This window comes from Canis aureus, chromosome 26, assembly GCF_053574225.1.
Source record: "Canis aureus isolate CA01 chromosome 26, VMU_Caureus_v.1.0, whole genome shotgun sequence".
NCBI lineage: Eukaryota > Metazoa > Chordata > Mammalia > Carnivora > Canidae > Canis > Canis aureus.
In genome coordinates this window covers 47,438,720-47,458,478 of record NC_135636.1, presented here as the reverse complement: position 1 = coordinate 47,458,478, position 19,759 = coordinate 47,438,720, and the positions used below count along the sequence as shown (strand labels likewise).

Genomic DNA, 19,759 nt, shown 5'->3' with positions numbered 1-19,759 from the left:
CCCTGTGGGGAGCCTGATGCGGGATTCGATCCCAGGACCTTGGGATCACACCCCGAGCCAGAGGCAGATGCTTAATCACTGAGTCGCCTAGGCATCCCTATTTACGGGTTTAAGTTGCTTTTCCTATGACTGTTTCTTGATGTTTTCTTTCAGCCTTTTCCCTACATTTATTTCTACACAATTGTGACCATTCTGCCCATATGATTTTTTTTTTAATTTAAGTAGGCTCCACACCCAGCGTGGAGCCTGACGCAGAGCGGGGCTCGAACTCATGACCCTGAGATCAAGACCTCAGCTGAGATCAAGAGTTGGATGCTTAAGGGACTGGGCCCCCGGGGCACCCTGCACGTACAATTTTGTATCCTTCCTTTAGCTACTCAGCCTCAGCACTGAGAATGTTTTCATACTTATCAAGACATCTCCTGAGTGTCCTTCAGTGACCACGCAGCCCTCCTCCCCACACTCTCTCACTCCCCAGCGTGCGTGACTCTGCCCTTTTGGGGGAATATGGGCTCGTTCCCACATTTTTGTCGTTGTTCTAGGACCAATGGCCCGTGAATATCTTTGTGCACAGAACCTGAACAATGTGTTTTGGCCTCAGTTTTGATTCTGACTCAGCACCCCTGGGGATACATTTCAGATTTAAAAAAAAGTAAAGAGAGTTAACATTCACGGAGCACTTACCAGGTGGCAGGTGCCCAGCCGAGTGCTTGCATTTGTTGTTTCATTTAATCCCCACCACAACCTGGTGTATTTTGGGCTAGAATCCCCACTTCACAGAGGAGAAAACTGGGCCCGGGGGAGCAGAAGTAAGCTGTATTCATCTCCTGAGGCCGCCCCAATAAACCGCCACATAGTGGGTGGCTTAAAACAACGGACGTTTATTCTCTCACGGTTCTGGAGACCAGAAGTTCAAAATCAAGGTGTTGGCAGGATTGGCTCTTTCTAGAGGCTCTGAGGGGAACTCAGGCACATGCCTCGCTCTGGCTTCTGGTGGTCCCTGGCTCCCCGACTTGGAGACACATGGCTCCACTCTCCACCTCCATCCCTACCCGGCCTCCTCCGGATAGGTGTCTCCTCCGGTGTGTCTCTGTCTTTTCTCCTCTTCTGTCTTGAGGATGATCTCATCTCAAGATCCTTACCATAATACCATCTGCAAAGACCCCTCCAAACAAGGTCCCATTCTGAGGCTCCAGACGGATGTATCTTCTGGAAGGTACCACTCAACTCACAAGAGTTGCATTGTCCCGAAGGTGGTCCTATTGGAGAAGGGGACACCACAATGCAGTTGACCCACAACTTATCCTATGGCTTTCCTCCCACAGATGTACAAGGACCTGTGTGATCTCACCTGTTCATCTTATGTGAACCTTCTGATATGTACCCTATACCCTCTGATAAATACTCTTATCCCAGACCTGTTTGCTCATCCGTTAAGTCTTTCCCAGGCACACACTCCTAGGCTAGGAATTGTTGGGTTGATGAGCAAACGTGCCTCGAAGGCTTTTGCTGCGAACTTTTACAAGGCTGCAGGGCAGCTCAACAGGCAGCCTGATTAAGTCTCAGTAGGTGTTTGACCTTGGCAGTTACACCGTCTTGTTGAACCGTAGTGTCCTTCTCTGTGGATTGGACCTAATAATGGTTGTCACCTCTTCAGGCAGTGGTGGGATCTACAGCATGAATGCAGAGCCCACAGCACAATGACCGGCACCCAGAAGCAGTGTGGTTCTCACACAGCCCTCGGGCACTATCCTATCATCCCACTTCCACACTCACAGCAGCGGGGGTCCCAGTGGCCCTATTCCCTCTGGAATGACCAATCTCATTCACCTGTGCCAGTCAGATCACTAAAGCTTTTTTTTTTTTTTAAGATTTTATTTATTTATTCATCAGAGACACACAGAAAGAGAGAGGCAGAGACACAGGCAGAGGGAGAAGCAAGCTCCCCGTGGGGAGCCCAGTGCAGGACTCGATCCCAGGACCCTGGGATCACTCTCTGAGCTGAAGGCAGATGCTCAAACACTGAGCCACCCAGGTGCCCCCTAAAACTGGTTTTAATTGGTATGTATCAAGGGATCTCTGCCAGTCATGTGAACAAAGAGGTGGTTTACATCTGGGAAGGGAGAGGGTCGGTGCAGTGATGGCTGTGGGATGGGCAAATAATGGGCCTGCATGACTGTACCCCCTTCATGTAAATGCCTAAGAAAATTCATCTTTCAAGAATCCCGAGTGTTATGTGACCACGTATGACAGAATGGTATATGTACATATATACATACAGATTTGTAATGTGTATGTATTTTACAAATTTTATGTTATAAATATGTATATAGATTTTAAGCAGCTGAAAAATGATGTGGTTTACAAGCTGAGCTGCTCAAGAAAACCCTATAAATGTTGTGGCTGCCTATTTTAGTCAAAGTTTCTCTCCATGAGCTTTTATTGAGAATGTGGAAGTGGACCGAGTGACAAAAATAAGGTGAAATTCCTGCCGCACAGCATGTGCTAAAATTTATTCCTGGTGGACCAAGGATTAAAATGTTAAGCAATTAAATAAGCAAATAAGTTAACGACATCATGGAATTCAAGGACTGGGAAAGTAGACCTGAATGAGTATCTTATAATCTTAGGGATGGAAAGAATCTTTTGAGGTATGGCACTGAAGATTGAAACGATAAAGAACAGTGTTGAGGGCCTAAAAATTAAAAGAAAAAACTCTGAACGGCAACTAAAATAAACAAGTTGAGGGTAACAAAATTGGTAAAATTAAGAAAAATATGAAAAATGTGACCTACAGTGTGGAACCTTAACATATAAAGAGTAATTGCTATTCAATAAGAAAAAAAGGGCCAAATATACGAATAGGATACTAACAGGTGACTAGACAAGAAATGCAAATGGCAAAGAGACACTTCATCCAGTTCACTGCCTTCCACACTATAGATGTTCAGTGAAATGACTGTTTGATCCTGAGCCTGTCCTGAGTCACTTAATAAGTGCTCACTAAGCCCTTCCCTGAGGACCACAGAGTCAGGACAAGCAGAGAACTCAGCTCTGTCCTCAGACCTGCAGAACGTCAGTGTAGTCACAGCGGCCACCGGGGAGGTTCCTGTCACTTTTGAACTGTGTGACTTCGGCCACGTGCCTCAACTTCTCTTCGCCTGATGAGTAAACAAGGATAAATGAGGACAGTGTTAATACCTACCTCACGAGGCTGTTGCAAGCATTCAGCAAGTTCGTACACGTCAAGTGCTTAGAGAACAGTGCCTGGCTCATCGTAAAGACTCAGCACTGTACTCCGCGGCGCAGAAATGGAGCTAAGATGGGGAGCAAGGAAACACCCACCATTCACAGATCTGTGCGTTCAACAAATCCCTGGCCGGTGCCAAGTACATGCCAGGCGTTGGCAGAGCCACGACAAAACGCTCCTTAGATATTAAAACAGAAACTGAAGCAGGCCCGGGGAAGGGGAGACGAGCTGTGGCGGGGGAAATACCCAGGTGGTGGAAAGGAGCCCAGGGTCGGGGCCTGACTCAACTCAACTGCCGGGGATGGGGTGAGGGTGGGGGTGGGGTGGGGGGAGCTTCCTGGAGTCTGCAGCCTGGACACACGAGGAGGAGCTTCCCAGGCAGAGGTTGCTCCCGGAGGAGAAGGCAGTCAGAATCCAAGCTCTCAGGTGTGCAAGAGAACGCAGAATAATTTCAGCCCGTATTTTCTCACGGTGTAGCCCTGTCATTAGGGGGCGGGTTCAGGAGCCAGATCACCCGAGTCATATCCAGGGTCTGCCAAAGCCCTGGTGCCAGTGTGTGTGTGTGGGGGGGGGGGGGCGGGCGGGGCACTCTGTCTTGGTCTCACCTGTGGAATGAGGACAACAGTGGTATTTCTGGTGGGGTTGTGGGAGGTTTGGTGATCGCAGGCAGGTGAAACCCTCGCCGGAAGGCTGGCGCGTTGGCAAGACACACGCAGGTGGCCTCTCAGCCAGAAACCCGGGTGAGAGGGTTCTGCGGGTGGCCTTTTCAATGGGGCCACGTAGCTGAGCCCTGAAGGCCGTTGCTCAAGGGTCAGGACTTTGGACAGCTTGAAGCCGGCCTTTCCAAATTGGTTTCGGGATGATTCTACTTCAGGTTTCTCACTACTGACACCTGGAGCCAGAGCGTTCTTTTTTTTTTTTTTTTTTTTTTTAAGTAGACTCTACCCAAAGGTGAGGCTCAAACTCATGACCCTGAGATGGGGTCTCGCGCCCTGCTAACTGAGGCAGGCGGGCCCCTCCCGATCACTCTCCACCATGGGGAGACGGCGACTATCTTGTGCGGTGTAGATGCGCAGCAGCTCCCTGGCCTCCACTCAGCTGCCAGTAACACCCAGTTTTGATCATTGAAAAGGTCTCCAGACATTGCCAGGAGTCCCTCGGGGGCACAAAGTGGCTTCGCGGAGAACCACTGCTCCAGGTCAATGCAGGGCTTTCTGGGAACAGCCCAGCCTGGTAGGGAAGCCCTTTTTCCACCACAGAAAATATATACACCACACCGGGTGTCCACAGGCCAAATTCCAGCCCTGGGTGTGTTTTGTTTGATCCAGGAGACATTTTAAATCTCCTTGATGAGCTGACAATAGAGTCTTAAGAGTCAGGACATTGCACAGAAAAATCCAACTTTCTGGCTTCGCTTGAGAAATGGGATGATCTGATAACCCAGGGTCTGCATTCCAGCGGGGGCAGCAGTTGGGAAGACGGGAGCTGCACCTGCCCCCTTCGGATGGACCTGGCTTCCTGCGTGGCACACGCCCCACACTCTCCACTGTCCCCCAATTCCAAGGGCTGTCTACCTACCCGCTTCCATGTCCTCAGTCCTGCCAGCCCTTGAAAGGGTTTGAATTTGGAACTTGGTCTAATGTGCTTGGCGGGCAAGCATGCGCACACGCACGCAGACATATACGTACACACATGTACACACCCACACACGCACACGCATGCATAAAACATGTATAAAATGTGTGCATATAAACGGACACACATGTACACATACGTGTGCACGCACACACACGCACATGCACCAAACTCACCTATGCCCACCCCCCACAGCCCAGGACACAGTGTCCCTGTTGTGCACACCTGGCTACAAGGCTCTGCCCTTTGAAGCCATGCCTTCCTCCCCACAGGGAGTCTCTGGGTGTCAGGCCCGATTGATGGATGGGACAGCTCGGCTCTCAAAACTGCCGCATGTGTTTATTATGGCGATGAGTGTGGGCCAGGCCGCTTCTGGCTTGTGTAAGTGTCAACTGGTGACAACATGTGCTCTACAGAAGGCAGATGTCAAAGCAGACTGGGGCAGCGGATGGCCGCCTGCGCGCCGGGACCACCCAGGGTCAGCGCCCAGGCTGGCCGGGACTCTGGTCACCGTGCTACTCCCCTGGCCTTTGGCGACAGAAATAAGAGTATGGAAAGTGACACTGGGCCACCAGGGCAGTCCGACTGGAAGACCACAGCCCGCTGGGCGAGTGGGGAGAGCTGCCAGCCGTGGTCCCGGGGCCCAGGCCAGCCCTGGAGGAGCCCGGGAGCCTGCACAGTGCCCCTTTGGCTCTCTTGGGAAGGTTCTCTGGCCCCATCCAGCCCCCTTGAGGCCACAGACACAGACAGAGGGACTGTCACACCGCCGTTTGAATAATAGTTACGCACTGAGGTCTGACTCGGTACCGGGCACTTCCTATTCACTTCAAGGACCTTATCACCCTAACTCTATAAAGAAGGCAGCTTAGTACCCAAACTTGTTGAAGCTCAACAGGTTGTATCAACAGCTAAGGCTTACTGCCACGTAGTATGTGCTGAGCGTGTGCTGGGCGTAAGGCTAAGCACGGAGCACGTCCTGTCAAGTGATCTTTGCTACAATCTTATGAATGATGTTCTATTAGTCCTGCTTTATGGTTAACAAAATCAAAGCTGGAAGGCTCTCTCCTCCTCCTCCTCCTCCTCCTCCTCCTCTCTTCTCCTCATGGTCACTCTTCAGGCTTAGCCCTACGGAGCCCTTATATACACCAGGCCCTGTGTCAGGCGCTCGGCTGCCCCCACCTGAGTCAGTGCCTGCCCCCCACCCCGCCAGCCCTGTGGGGGCTGTGGTCACCAAGTCACAGACCAAGGAACCCAGGCTGGGCTCAGGGGTCCGGGGGGCCGTCCGCCGGCCTCAGCAGATGCAGGGGCCTCACCACCAGCACGGCCAGGAGCACCGGCCGAGGGTCCCAGCGCGGAAGCAGGCATTGGGCCTCCAGGAGGCCCCTCTGCGGGGACGGAGCCTCGGATTTGGGGACCTTCTGCCGGCCCCGTCGCCGCGGGTCTCTTCTTTTAGAAGGTGCTAAAACTCGCCTCGCCACTTCTCATCTGTGAAATCGGGCCTGGGAATCAGGGCGGTGACGGGGAGGCTGGCTGCCAGCAACCCAGAGCAATGCGAGGGAACAGCGAGACCCACGATGACGTTTGTTATCCTAACAACGTGGGGCATTCGAAATGGCCCGATGCACCGAGGAACCTATAAATGGTCAGGAGTTACAAACTGCCGCGCTTTTGATCACCTCTCCAGGTGCTGCTGGGCAGATCTGGGCACAGCGGGCATCCTCACCTCCTCCTTTTCCTGTTCCTACAAACCCATGGGGCAGCTTGGCCAAATCCAGGAAGCAGCTTGGATTAACCGGACTCTAGAACCAGCCGGATGTGGGTTCAGACCCCAGCCACCCGCCCCCCCACTTCCCAGCTGCGTGAACTTAGCAAATTATTTGGCCTCCAGAATCTTGAGGTTCCTCAGTGGGAACCTGAGTGTAGAATAATCGCAAAGATGCAAAACACCGAATGGGGTAATTTAGCCTGATGGGTATTTGCTGGCGACTTCTGACGCTGCTCATGGGAGAAACCGTGGGCCGAGTTCAGCTTGCTTGCAAGCCCTGCCGGCTCTCTCAGAGGGGGGCACATTTTGCCCCCCACATTCCTACTTCTTTCCTCCAAATCTGGAGATTTTGCAAAAGCCTATTAGCTTATCATGTAAACGAACCTGCAAAGTATAGAGTTTTAGATGCAAAGCAACCACCACAGGCACTTGGGAAGCTTTGCCGGGGAAGAGAGAAGCCTGCAGAGAAAACTTGAGCATCTAATTTTATTCCTAATTGAGGCAGAGTTTTCTCAGCCTGGTAGATATGGATCAAATAATTACAGCTCAACTGCTGTAATTTAGCACCTGGGCTATGGTGAAATTATTTTTTAATGCATCACCTGGGCTGTTTGATGTTTGATTTACGCTCAGATGTCAAGGTACTAGACGCAAATCCAACGCCGTGTTCCTAAGGCGGCTGCGGTGGCGGAGCCAGGAGGCTGGTGTGCAGGAGACGGCAGGTTGCTTAGCAACAGGGTGACCAAGCCCCGGGATGCGGGAGCCGAGCATTTCCTGGGACCCTGGACTGGTGGTTCCAAATCAGGAAAGTTCTGGGCAAACCTGGATGACAGGCCACTCAACATCAAAGATGTATTCCTGCTTCTTCTAAACATGCAAAAGCACGATTTAGTCAGGGCAACAGTGCATCCCACTAAAAAAAAATGGTGTTTCTCTTGCAGCATGAGGGATGGTCTCATAATACAGGTCTGGCCAATGAGATGTGAGGGGAAGTCGCAAATAGGGCTTCCAGGGAAGCTAATTCAGCAGGTTCTTGTCCTTTTACATTTTCACTTCCCTGGATCTTCCCTGCCTGGGATGTGGATATAATGGCTGGAGCTGCTGCCTCTATCTTGGGACCGCGAGGTGATCTTGAGGACTGAGCTATGATTTTAGGATGACAGGACAGAAAGCAAGGAGCTCAGGCCCCTGACAACATTATGGAGCCACCATCCAGCACCCGGATTTTTTCTTTTACATAAGAGAGAAGTAGACCCCACATTTCTTGAAGCCACTGTCTTACATTCTGTCAGTAGCCTCCAAATCAATAAAGGGATCAAGCATCCTGGTTTCCTTGGGGTTGTCCCAGCTTTAGCAACAAAACCCCTCCATCCCAGGCAAAGCAGGATCGTTGGTCACTCGAGAACGGGATTACTCATGGACACAGCTGGGATTTGAGGGCTTGGGAGGTTGGGCTTCATTTGGGGGAAGATTTTTAGAGAAAAGATAATCCTGGAGGAGGCCCATGGGTGTGACAGGGTAGAGTGCAGCCTCCCCTGCCCTCGGCCAAGGACCAGAGAGAACATACCGCAGCCTACACTGGCATGAACGCAAAAAATCATAAGTGAGCGGAATCCATGGGGCTGGCACTCATGCGTGAGGGGAGGTGGGGGCACGAGGTGGGGCAGGGAAACAGGCCCCTACCCCTCGACTCACTTGAAGGTCTCACTTTGAATTTCAGTCCGGCCGCTCAGCCGCTGGGTGGCTGTGAGGAAGTTGCTTAACCTCCCTGAGCCTTGATTCTCTCACTTGTGAAGGGAAATAATCCCAGGGCGGTTTTGAGGTGAAGAAACAGAGATACCGGGCAGTCGGCCCGTCGAGGAAATGGAGACGACCTTTCTCGCCTGCCCCTGCGGTAGAACCGTCTCCCCAGAGGGTCACTATTCAGTCAACGATCCATCCGGAGGAGTGAAGTGCCCCGGTTGTGCAAACGCAGCCTTGCCGAAGCAAGAGCACTTTTGTGCAGAGAAGCTTCCACAAAGGTTCACCTTCGGGCCCCGGCAGCAGCTCCCCCGCTCCGTCGGGGGGAGGCAAGCCCTGAACGGGTCTTTACAGCCGTGAAGACGGAGGGCAGACGTTGTCGAGTTTGTGGACTATGCCCCCACCCCCCCACCCCCCCGTAATTCTCGTCCGTGGCAGCACGGGGTGGACTTCCTACCAGTCACCCCACGGACACTGGGAGGGAGAGGCCAGGCCGTCGCTTGGCTGAAGGCCCTGCCGTCCCCAACGCCCGGCTCCCACGCTGTGCCCTCTGCTTTCCCCAGACACCACCTGCGGGCCACGCAGGACGCCGTGCAAGATGCTCTCGAACTTTCCTCGTGGCATCTGCTGGGCCGTGGGGAACCACGGAAACACTCCGAGGTAAATTATAAGCCCAAATACTCTGATGCTTTCTCCGTAAAGGACCTTATGGAAGACGTCTACAAGGGCCTGTGCTGCTCCCGCCTCTGGGGTTAGAGCCTGCTTTCCGGGGAAGGAGAAGCCGCTGCGGGCCTGCGTGGACAGCTCTCCGGTCAGCTCCAAGGCAGTGACCCCGCCGACCCTGGAACTTACGATGCCAACTCCGCCTGCCTCCTCCCCCCTCCGCAGGTGCCTTCCCTGGCCATCCCCCCGTTCTCCTCGGGTCCCCCTCTAAACTCCTGCCAGTGGCATCTGTCCTAGGTCAGGCTCCCCAGAAGCAGGACCTGACCTGAGAGTTCGCAGGCACATGGTTTACTAAGGACGGGCGGCCAGGGCAGGCCAGGGAGGACGTGGGGCGGCAGGCCTGGGGCGGGAGGAGAAGTAAGGTGTGATTTCAGGCGAGCCCGGGGAAGGTGGTTCCGGGGTGGCTTTGGCCTGACCCCACCGCAGGGACCCCGGGAGGGTAAGCCACCCCATGAGCCTTTCCTGACCTGGGGTGAGAGGCCCAAGTTTGCAGAACCCTGACCAGACCGTCTCCAGCTAAGGGCCGTGCTGGGCGTGCAAACTCACAAGACCATCCGGACCCCTGGGCCGGCCCCCGAAGTGCCGGGGGGACGAGCACCCAGGCACAGTGCAAGGGACATGTGGGAACCTGCAAGGAGCACCGTGACCACTGCTCCTCCTGCCTGGACATTTCAGGGGCCCAATATTTGCCCTCGTCCCCATAGATTACAGGCCCCCGAGCAAGGGCTCACATACATCGGACGTGTTTCTTTCCTCCATCCCTGAGCCCAGCCGACCCTCACCCTTGGTGGGTGAGTACAGGCATTAATCATCACGGGACAAATCTCATGACTGGCTTTGGGGTGCCCCCTCGCCCAGGCCCGCCTGGCCCGACTGCGCCCCTGTCCTACCTGCCGGGATGGCAAGGGCCTTCGGGGACACCAGCTCTCACGTCCTCCAGACCCGTGGTGTGCTAAGCAATGTCCCCGGACCAGCGACGCCGGCCTCGCCTGGGAACTTGTTGGAAATGCAGAACCTGAACCTCGAAGGAATCAGAAACCCTGAGCACGGGCCCAGAAATCTCCGCTGTCACCAGTCCCCTGCGATGAAGCACCACAGCCACAGCACGCTCGCTGGAGCCCTGCACACAGCTGGGGATGCCGAGGGGGCCGTCAGGCTGTTGCGGTCAAGGCATCTGTGGTGCTGGGGGGGTGGATGGGCAATGGCCCAGTGGAGATCCTGCCTTCCTGTGTGTCTTCAAGGCCACAGCTCATGTCACTGTTCACTCGGTCACTCATCCAACCACCCTGTGCCTGTTTACCCTGTGCCAGGCTCTGTCCCGGGTGCTGGGGACGTGGTGTGAGCAACGCAAGTCTGGGGCAGGTGTTCTAGTCACAGAACAGATTTTGGAGAAGAAGAAACCCACTCAGGCCGGCTCAGGTTGAAAGGGAGTTTGCGGTAGGAACGCACAGGACCCTTGAAGACGCCGAGGGCAAGAGGTACCCTGGGCCTCCGGGATTTGGAGCTGGGTGTCTAGAAGCCAGCGTCCTGCCATGACCCCCAGAGCAAATGCTCTCAGCACCTCCAGCCTCTCTGTCCGTGACCCAGCTCTCCCCCTGGCTCCCTCTGCCAGGGCAGGGTCCCGGCTTTGCCCTCAGACAGTCTAGTCTCCCCAGAGGTCATAAAATAGACATTGCGGTTCTGGTTTCTGGACAAGCACATCCAAAGAATCACCACCTCCTCTCCGGTGCGTCCCTTGCTAACAGCACGCGAGGCTTTCCGGGAGCCCGGCGGCTCACTGGCCCACTCAGACCACACGTCCACTCCTTAACCAGCCTTGCAAGGGCAGCAGGGCCCAGGCAAACTTGCCACAGACCTGTCCTGTTTCTCCCAGTGCTCCCCTAAGCCCCACACCACTGCCTGGTCCCTCCTAGCACCTCGTCCTGCCTTCCATCTGCCCTCACCTGTATCTACCTACAGATAGCTACTGAGCCTTCCAAGAAGATCATTTATCATCAAGAACCAACGGTGACTCCTTATTACTTAGGGAGTAAGCAGCTGATCCCAGCACCCCGTCTAGTGATCCCCCGATGACCCTGACGAGTGGCGATGCTTCCTGGCATATCCTAATGTCCACCACTTGGTCAAATCCTATTGCTCTTGCATAGTGTCCAAGCGCTATGCCAGCTTCTACTTCTTGACTTTTCTCAGGCTTGTCCTAACCACTTGAAATACTCTCTCTGCAAATGAAGACCTGCCCATTCCTTAAATCTGGTTTTAAGAGGTGCTGGACATAGGGGCCAGTACCCCAGATAACACACAAGGGCAACAGAAAAATTTTCAAGCACAATGACTTGGGTTTGCATCCCATTTCCACCAGGACTGTGTGCCCTTGGCATGCCGAAGACCCATCTGAGTGTCGGTTTTCTCTTATTTAAAACAGCTCCAACAAATAAAAACAAAAAAAACAGACAGCAATATAAGACATATCTCGTGGTGCTGCCTTGATGGTTAAGGAGGCAAAACACACTTAAGGCCCTTGGTGCCCGGCACATACTACATGCTCAATAGACTGTAAAATGCTCAGAAAACTCCCAAATCAGCAACTGGTGGCACTGGCGCTGTGGTTGCTCTTTATGCTGGGACCTGCCTGTTGCCCAGCAGACTTCCTGGCCTCCTGGCCTCATCTGCCTCAAAAGCCAGAGTGAATCTGCTGCTGGCCTCTGGGTGGCTTTGTTCATGGGTGTGGAGCAGAGAAGACCCTGCCCAGGTGGTGCACCCGGACCTGGGCTCACATCCCAGCTCACGTGAGTCTGGCTGAAGTGAGCTCTGTTGGAGGTGTCTGGACTCTGCTTCCCTGTACCGCCCGGCAGTTTGCAGTCCTTATGTGATCGTCTCTGGACGTCCTTCTGCTTGCCCAGCCAGGGCACAACTACAGACTCTGAAATGTGCTCCCCGAGGCAGAAAGGCAGCACCAGGCTCTGTGAAGCGGCATGGAACAGGGTGAGACCCCTTCTCCGCAAGGTAGAGGGTGGGTCGGAGAGTCCTGACCACCGTCCGCCTTTCCCAGGGGAAGACAGAAGCTGCCCACGTCTGAGGCCTCCCAGAATGGGACAACAGCTTCTCTTTCTCCCTCCCTCTGCCGCTCCAAACTCGGAGGTTGTCAGAGGTAGACACTGTGATGCCATTAGGCCTGAGCCAGAGCTCATCGCCGCCTGCAGAGAACTTGTCTGGGTGGGAAGACTCAAGACTCGCAAACATGTCCCCAGACTCCAGGAGCATTTTGGGTGCCCTGACCTCAGCTCCCAAAGCCAGGCCGACAGCCTTTCCCTGTGTTTGGAGTAGAGGTGAAGTGCGTTGGGGAGGTGTGGTTGACAATGGTTGAACCATAGGAGAAACCCAAGGCTTCTAGAGGCTGTAGGCTCAGTGCTCCAGCTTGCTGGGTCTGTCTGCTTTTCTGCACGGGTTGGATCAACACAGGGCGAGCGGTTCCAGCTCCCCTGCCGGCTCCCACTGATGGGTAGCAACGGCCCCGTGTGCTTCTGCGGCTGAATCTGACCTGGCAGGGCTGCGCTGCTGCTGCTAGCTCACATGCACGTGGCATTACTGCACGCCAGACAACGCTAAGTGCTTTACATAGATCTGTTTTTCCCCATGATAACTCTGTGAGGTGACATATTTATACCTATGCTGCAGACAAGGAAACAGAAGCGCAGGTAACTGAAATCACCTGCCCCAGGACACACAGCCAGAAAGTGAAAGGTCCCAGATTCAAAGCCAGCCAGTCTGGTTTGGGCCCAGAAGTTTCTTAACCTCTGTGCTTTGTGGAGTGCTACAACGGACCGGTAATGTCTGCCACGGGCACTGTGCAAGAGATGTGGCATCTCCACATTTGTCAGTCTCTGATTCCAAGATTGTGAGACTTCCCATCCCGCTGAGACCCAAGCCGTCCTGTCCTTGTACAGAAGCTCCCTATTTGCATAGCAGTACTGGGACCATGAAAATGACCTCGGCATGTTGGAACCGTACAAGGCAACCTTCGTAGCCAACGGGGGGAATTACGATCATTTCATCACCTTTAAAATATTTTTGTCGACACATTGAAGACTCCCTTTCTGTTGGTCGTGAATGTGTGCAAAAATAGTAAAGTAATAGTTACTTAGTCCACTGTAATTTAAAACATTAGAAATAGTAAGAATTAAAGTGTTTTATTTCTTGGTACAAAAACCTTTTGATACCATGCCTTGGAGAATCATTATATTCCTTTCTCGATGTGGACAAGTTTCTGACTTTGAATCTTAGGGCTTTCAACATCGTGAAAAACATCTGAGAGTTCCGAAATGTGACATTTTTGCTTTTCCTTAGGGACATGTTCCTCCTTCTTGTCACGGATACTTTCCTCGTTTACTGACACGTTTGTCCCCACTGAGGTCCTCCGGCTGTGCACGGAGAGCTTCTCGAGCAGCAGTAGCACCACATTCCCCCCGGGCAGCTGTTTCTCCAAAAACTCCACTCACGCTCAATGCCAACTTCACTGCTGGAGTCAGTTGTCATTTCTTTGCTGTACTTTCATCTTAGTGGGCCGATTCCCTCCTGGGGTTGCTCACATTCCTGAAATGTCATGTGGGTTTTCCACTGGGAGACAAAGAGGCAGCACCACCACACACTTTGCTGTCTGTGTGCAGAAACCAGTCATCAGCAGGCAGAGGAAGGGACAAGATGGGTCCCTACTAGGGGCGCACCTCTGCCCCCTGGGTGGTGATCCTTGGCCTGAAGAGCTAGCAGTGAAGTTTGTACTTGATGTAATCATTCACCATGAATATACCATGGTAACTCGGAATCGCATCATGCTGTTGAGGGCCAGGTGTTAATTAACTAAAACACACTAACTGAAACTTCTGCATAGCAGAACTATGCAAAGAAAGGAATTTTCTAAAAAAAAAAAAAAAGAAAAAAGAAGGAAAGAAAGAAAGAAAGAAAGAAAGAAAGAGAAAGAAAGAAAGAAAGAAAGAAAGAAAGAAAGAAAGAAAGAAAGAAAGAAAGAAAAAAAGAAAGAAAGGAATTTTCTGAAAAGAGCTCAGGAAGAAAGACCCCTCCCAGAAACAAATCAGTCAGGGAAGCCTCAGGAAGCCTTCTCAGAAGAGGCAGGGCAGGGGTATAGACAGGCAGAGCAGAGAACTGAGCCTAGTTGCTCTGGACAGTACCCTCTGTACCCTTGGCAGCAGAGGAGATGCATCTAGATCTCTTCCTCTTCATATTCGTACAGTGGCTTCCATTCGGAAGCCCTTGGTGTTCTCAAGAATAGGCTTACTTTTCTTCTGTCTTCCCAATTCTAGATGCATCTCCTCTGCTGCCAAGGGTACAGAGGGCACTGTCCAGAACAAGGGGGTACACGACATGGTCTCAGATGGTACACAGATGAACAATTCTGCTCTTATCACTATTTTATTTTTATGCCTGGCTTCTGTGTATGGAAACCAACACTTGTTTCCCATTTATGGAGAGGTTCTTTTTCAATGAATGCATATACCTGAGAAGAGGGAGTCAATTATTACTACGGATTGTATTAAGAATACACCAAAATGTGGGGCGCCTGGATGGCTCAGTTGGTTACACGTCGGACTCTTGATTTCAGCTCAGGTCATGATCTCAGGGTGAGGAGATCGAGCCCTGCCATCAGCCTCCACACGCAGCAGGGAGTCTGCTTGAGATTTTCTATCTCCTTCTGCCCCTACCCAAATAAATAAATAAATCTTAAAAAAAAAAAAAGAATATATCGAAATTTGCTGCATGAATCACCCTGCAACATTGTCACTGTGCATCTCATGGACTTTGACTCAAGGTTCATACATGAGAGTGTAAGGGCACAGCCCAGCACATGGATCTACTAGGACTCGCATTATGAGGAATAAAACCCCAACTCAAGTTCCTCAGAAGGGAAAAAAGGGTCTGCATCTCAGGGGTGGTGAGGGGAGACAACGGTTTAGTTATTGTTGACTCAAATAGCTAAAATGCCTAGTGATTGCTCTGGCTTGGTGTAATCCCATTCCTGAGATGCAATCTCTCTCCCTGGCTTGGCTCTACTGCTCTTGAGTTGCTTTACCCTTAGTCTGTTCCCCCCACCATGGAGGCCCCTGACGATTCCGGCCTCAACATCTATACCATGTTGTCTTCAAATATCCATTTCTCCAACTTCCTTGCAAATATATCTCTGATTTTATTTTGATTAGCATTATGCCAACTAAAAATATTGCCCAGACTCACTTGCAGTGAGGATTAGCATGTGACCCAGCTCTGATCTAGGTCAGAGATAAGGTGGGGCCTCAGGAAAGCCGTTCCTTTTTTTCAGATTAAAAGGTGATAGAAATGAACAATTACCGTTTCCTTTCAGTCCTCCCTCTGTTTTTTCCTGGAGTATGGATGCAATTGCTGGAAGTCTGGCAGCCAAATTGCAACCATGAGTATAAGAGACAGAGAAGCAGGGAACCAGAAGGGGCCTGGGTCCTTGATGGGTTTTTTTGATGCAGCTTCATCAGCCTAGACTGTTGACCTCCAGTGGGGAGTAAGAAAAATAAACCCTTCTTACTTACGCCACTATGGTTTCTGTGCATGCAGCCTAAAGAATCCAAAAGAGAGGGGATCCTTGGGTGGCTCAGAGGTTTGGCGCCTGCCTTCAGCCCAGGGCATGATCCTGGAGACCCGGGATCAAGTCCCACATCAGGCTCCCTGCGTGGAGCCTGCTTCTCCCTCTGCCTGTGTCTCTGCCTCTCTCTTTCTCTCTCTCCCTGTGTCTCTCATGAATAAATAAATAAAATATTTTTTTAAAAAAAGGGAACCCTGGGTGGCGCAGCGGTTTAGCGCCTGCCTTTGGCCCAGGGCGCGATCCTGGAGACCCGGGATCGAATCCCACGTCGGGCTCCCGGTGCATGGAGCCTGCTTCTCCCTCTCCCTCTGCCTATGTCTCTGCCTCTCTCTCTCTCTCTCTCTCTCTGTATGACTATCATAAATAAATAAAAATTTAAAAAAATAATAAAAAAAAGGAATCCAAAAGAGAATGTCTTCTACCCAATAGGCCCAGCCAAAATTCCAGGGCTGTCACTCACTGGATCACTTTAAACTGACTCCAGTCATGTGTCAGCCCTTAAACCAATTGCCTCAGCCATGGGCGTGGACGGTGCCAATTGGCCAGTCATGGGATACTAGCCTATTCCAGGGTATGGTCAGCCCCACTGATTCCCTCTGGAAAAGTGGAGAGCTGATACCTACATGGAAGTGATGGATGAATGCAAGGCCCAGCAGCTGCTGCAGTACACAGCAGGGGACAACCTGGCCCTGATGCAGACCCCACGTTCTCAGGGATTCTCCACCAGCCTTGCCAACCGGATTTCCTCCTGGCTCTTTTGTCTCCCCGATCCTAGAATTTGGTGCCACTTTCTCCCTTCCTTTGTTCCCCTCTTGGTTTAGCAGCCAACATACAAGACCCTAATCCTCTTCCTTTATTTTGTCAAACAGTCCCAAACTCCATCACCATCCCGATATAGACCTCCGCCCCATCTTAGTCTATACAAAAAATAAGTTATAAGAGTTTCCTTTCCAACCAAGTGGTCTCTACTGTGGGTCTCCACACCTGGGAAATGGCAGGAACTTTGACAAGAAAGTTTCTTCCTTTCATCCATCAATATCCTCATTTAGTCCTGGGCCGACCCCCCTCCAACCCCTTCAGCCTCTAGAAGCAGTTTGGACAGGACACCCCAGCAGTAAAAAGTGGCAGCTTGGAAGGCATGTCATCTGACTTTGAATCCTATGCCCTGTGTCATCTTAGTAGACTTGTCAGATTTAGCAAAAAAGAGTAAGAATATCCAGTGAAATATGAGTTTCAGATAAATAATGAGTAACTCGTTAGTATCAGCCCAAATTGCACGTGTCCTGAACTTCCCCCCGGCAGCCAGAGAAAATGCTCCAGGCTCACACAGCCTCCTTTCCAAGATCTAGAAATTAAGTGAATTCCCAATCTGGCGAAGAGTGAGTGATATGATGTCACGGTCCGTAGCACATAGTAGGGGCTCAGGACATTGCTGATAATGCAGCCACAGCCAAGTCCTGGGAGGTGTGAGTGGGTTTTATCTCCCTTCCAGGTACACAGAGTTATGCGTTCAGCATATATTGGTTGACACATTGGGTGGTTTTCACAAGGAATGGAGACGGTGGCCAGCTGTGTGGCCAGAACCTAAGGAGACTATCAGAAAGTAGTAGTTGAATGGCCACCAGCCCATTTTTCTAGTTACCAGCATGAAACAACCAGCCCTTCTAGGACCCTGCCAATGATGACATGACCAGAATCATCGCCTCACGGGGCATTGAGGAGGTAGGAGAGGATGTGGTGGGAACAAGCACAGAGTTAAGATCCGGATTCCACACATAATTAGTTCCCTGGCCTTGGGCGAATCATTTCAACTTTTGTGGACCTCAATTTTCTCATCTGTCAAATGGGGGATCAATAAGGGTTGCTCAGCCTGCCTTGTAACTCAGACAAAAGAAATGAAGGTTGCCCCAGAGGGTGGAAGTGAAAGCATTTCGGAAAATCAATGTGCCAACAATGTCCCTTGCCACCGGTCACCTGTGAGGGAGGTGGGCAGAAGCCATGTGGCCTCCGAGGGTTTAATACTCTCCTCTGCTTCTCTGATCTCCATCCTTGTCCACATAAGTCCCGGGAACTTAACAAGAGAGTCCCTACTATTTGTTCCAGAGCCCAGTACCGTGCCTGGAGTGACAGAGAAACAGAAACCAGGAGCGGGTTGCATGCTTATTCAGGATGATTCAGTTTGGTACGAAGGGCTGCCTCAAGCAGCCTCCTGGCATCCAGAGAGTGGCCAGAATCAGAATAATAATCGCAGTGATCATAATAGCCGGCTTTGAACCGGAGCGTACCGGGTGGCTGACCCGCCGTGAGCACTTGACATGGATTATTTCCTTTACCCCGAGAAAGCGCTTGTACTGTCCTCACTGCACAGGTGAGGAGAATGAAGCCCAGAGCGGTGACTCAGTCACTGGCCCAAGTCACCCCGCCAGACCCAGAGCCCCCACCACGCGTGTTCCAGCCTCTCTGCGCCTCCTCCTTCCTGGAGCCAGGAGGCCGCTCAGGGTCACGACTCCACCCTTTCTCACCAGGTGTCTCCAGCCGGATGGGACCTTCCGCGTCTCCATTCCCTCACCTCTCCAGCTGCACAGTAAAGATGCTCCCTGAGCAAAGCATCCCCAAAGCACCACAGCCCGATGCGCGGGGATGGAACCCCGGGATTGCCATTGACCTGCTGTGTGACTGGGAGCACATGACCTCATCTCTCTGAGCCTCTCTTTCCTCCTCTGCACACATGGGAACAGTAATGAGAGGCCACCCCATGAGCTACCTTGAGGCCTCGGTGAGATGGAGCCACAACGAACACGGAGCCTTGTTACCAGAAGGCCGATCGGGCCGCGCCAACAACGCACAGCGGACTTTGCAGAAAAAGCGCTGCCTCTTGTCCTTCCAGGCTTCCCAGCTAAAGCTCTCCCCTGAAGGGGAGGAAATCCCCCTCCACCTCTTCTGTTCAGCCCGTGGACATAGAATGCGCCTTTCTACTGATCAAAAGCACACTTTCCCACATGCCAAACACGCGGGGCATCTTCCTTACAATTGCTGCGGGGAAAGCTAAGGGTCGGGGGCCTTCAAACACTCAGAATATAGAATTTTTTAAGTGATTACAAAAATGATCATGTGTCTATGCTCTTTGCTCAACCAGGTAATTTTCATTGTTTAAGAGCAGGGCAAAAAAAAAAAAAAAAAAGAGCAGGGCTATATATTTGGCTGGAAATGCAGCACCGGGGAATCAGAAGACTTTTTAGTCTGGATTTGTTTTAATTCCTATGGAAACAATGTTCTCCGTTCCAGCGCTCGCTTGGCTTTCTTCTAATTAGCACCGAATAACAAAAGTATAACAGTAGCACCTCTCCTCCCAACTCTTCCAACAGCCTGTCAGAGACGGAACAGTGTGAAAAACAGCTCGGTTTATGAGCGACTTTGTCATTTTTTTCTGTCTAGAATAAAACACACTCACCTGCGGGGGGTGGGGGGCTGAAAAAAGGCCCTGAGGATGTCACTGTAGGAAAACAGGCCCAGGGTGGAAGCCGGGAGGTTGGAGGGTGGGAAGCGAGGGCATGAGGCAGCTGGGGCTTTTACCTCAATCAGAAAACTGATTAACTGTGCGACCATCGACAAGGCACCTTCTTTCCCTCCTCTGGCCCGATGGAAGGATGAATGCAGAGATGCAGGGATGCATAGATAAATAGAAACAAATATATCCATGCCCCCCCACCCCGTGCTAGCGCAGCTGGGTCCTTCTAAGTATGGTGCATGCTTTGCCTCAGCAATGCCCCCGTCCCCGTTCCCCCGCGAATTCTTCCCACTTTACAGATGAGCATCTGAAGCCCAGGATCACAACTATCAACAGACAGCAGACCTGAGGCTGCAACTCTGTCCTGCCAGGCTTCAAAACCCATGCCATCCCCGCCTCCCATCCTCAAGCTGCACAGACAGGAGGCTGAGAAACGGAGCCCCTCCTGGATCTTTCCATTGCCATCAGGGACTAGCGTGGCCTTTAAAATCATTCATTCAGGGGCACCTGGGTGGC

At 52.0% G+C, this 19,759-nt stretch overlaps 1 long non-coding RNA gene across 8 annotated transcripts in view; it reads left to right on the top strand.

The window, feature by feature from the left end:
• LOC144298570 (uncharacterized) overlaps nucleotides 1-18,829 on the top strand; it is a 29,029-nt gene extending 10,200 nt beyond the window's left edge. The window contains exons 4-6 of one of the 8 annotated variants that reach the window (XR_013365501.1): nucleotides 226-358; nucleotides 1,162-1,216; nucleotides 1,326-1,417. This is a non-coding gene — a long non-coding RNA (uncharacterized LOC144298570). Of the gene's footprint in view, nucleotides 1-153; nucleotides 1,418-18,260 lie in introns of those variants that run through there. The other 7 variants (XR_013365497.1, XR_013365503.1, XR_013365498.1 and 4 more) reach the window with 7 other exon arrangements.
• Nucleotides 18,830-19,759: the final 930 nt, after the last annotated feature.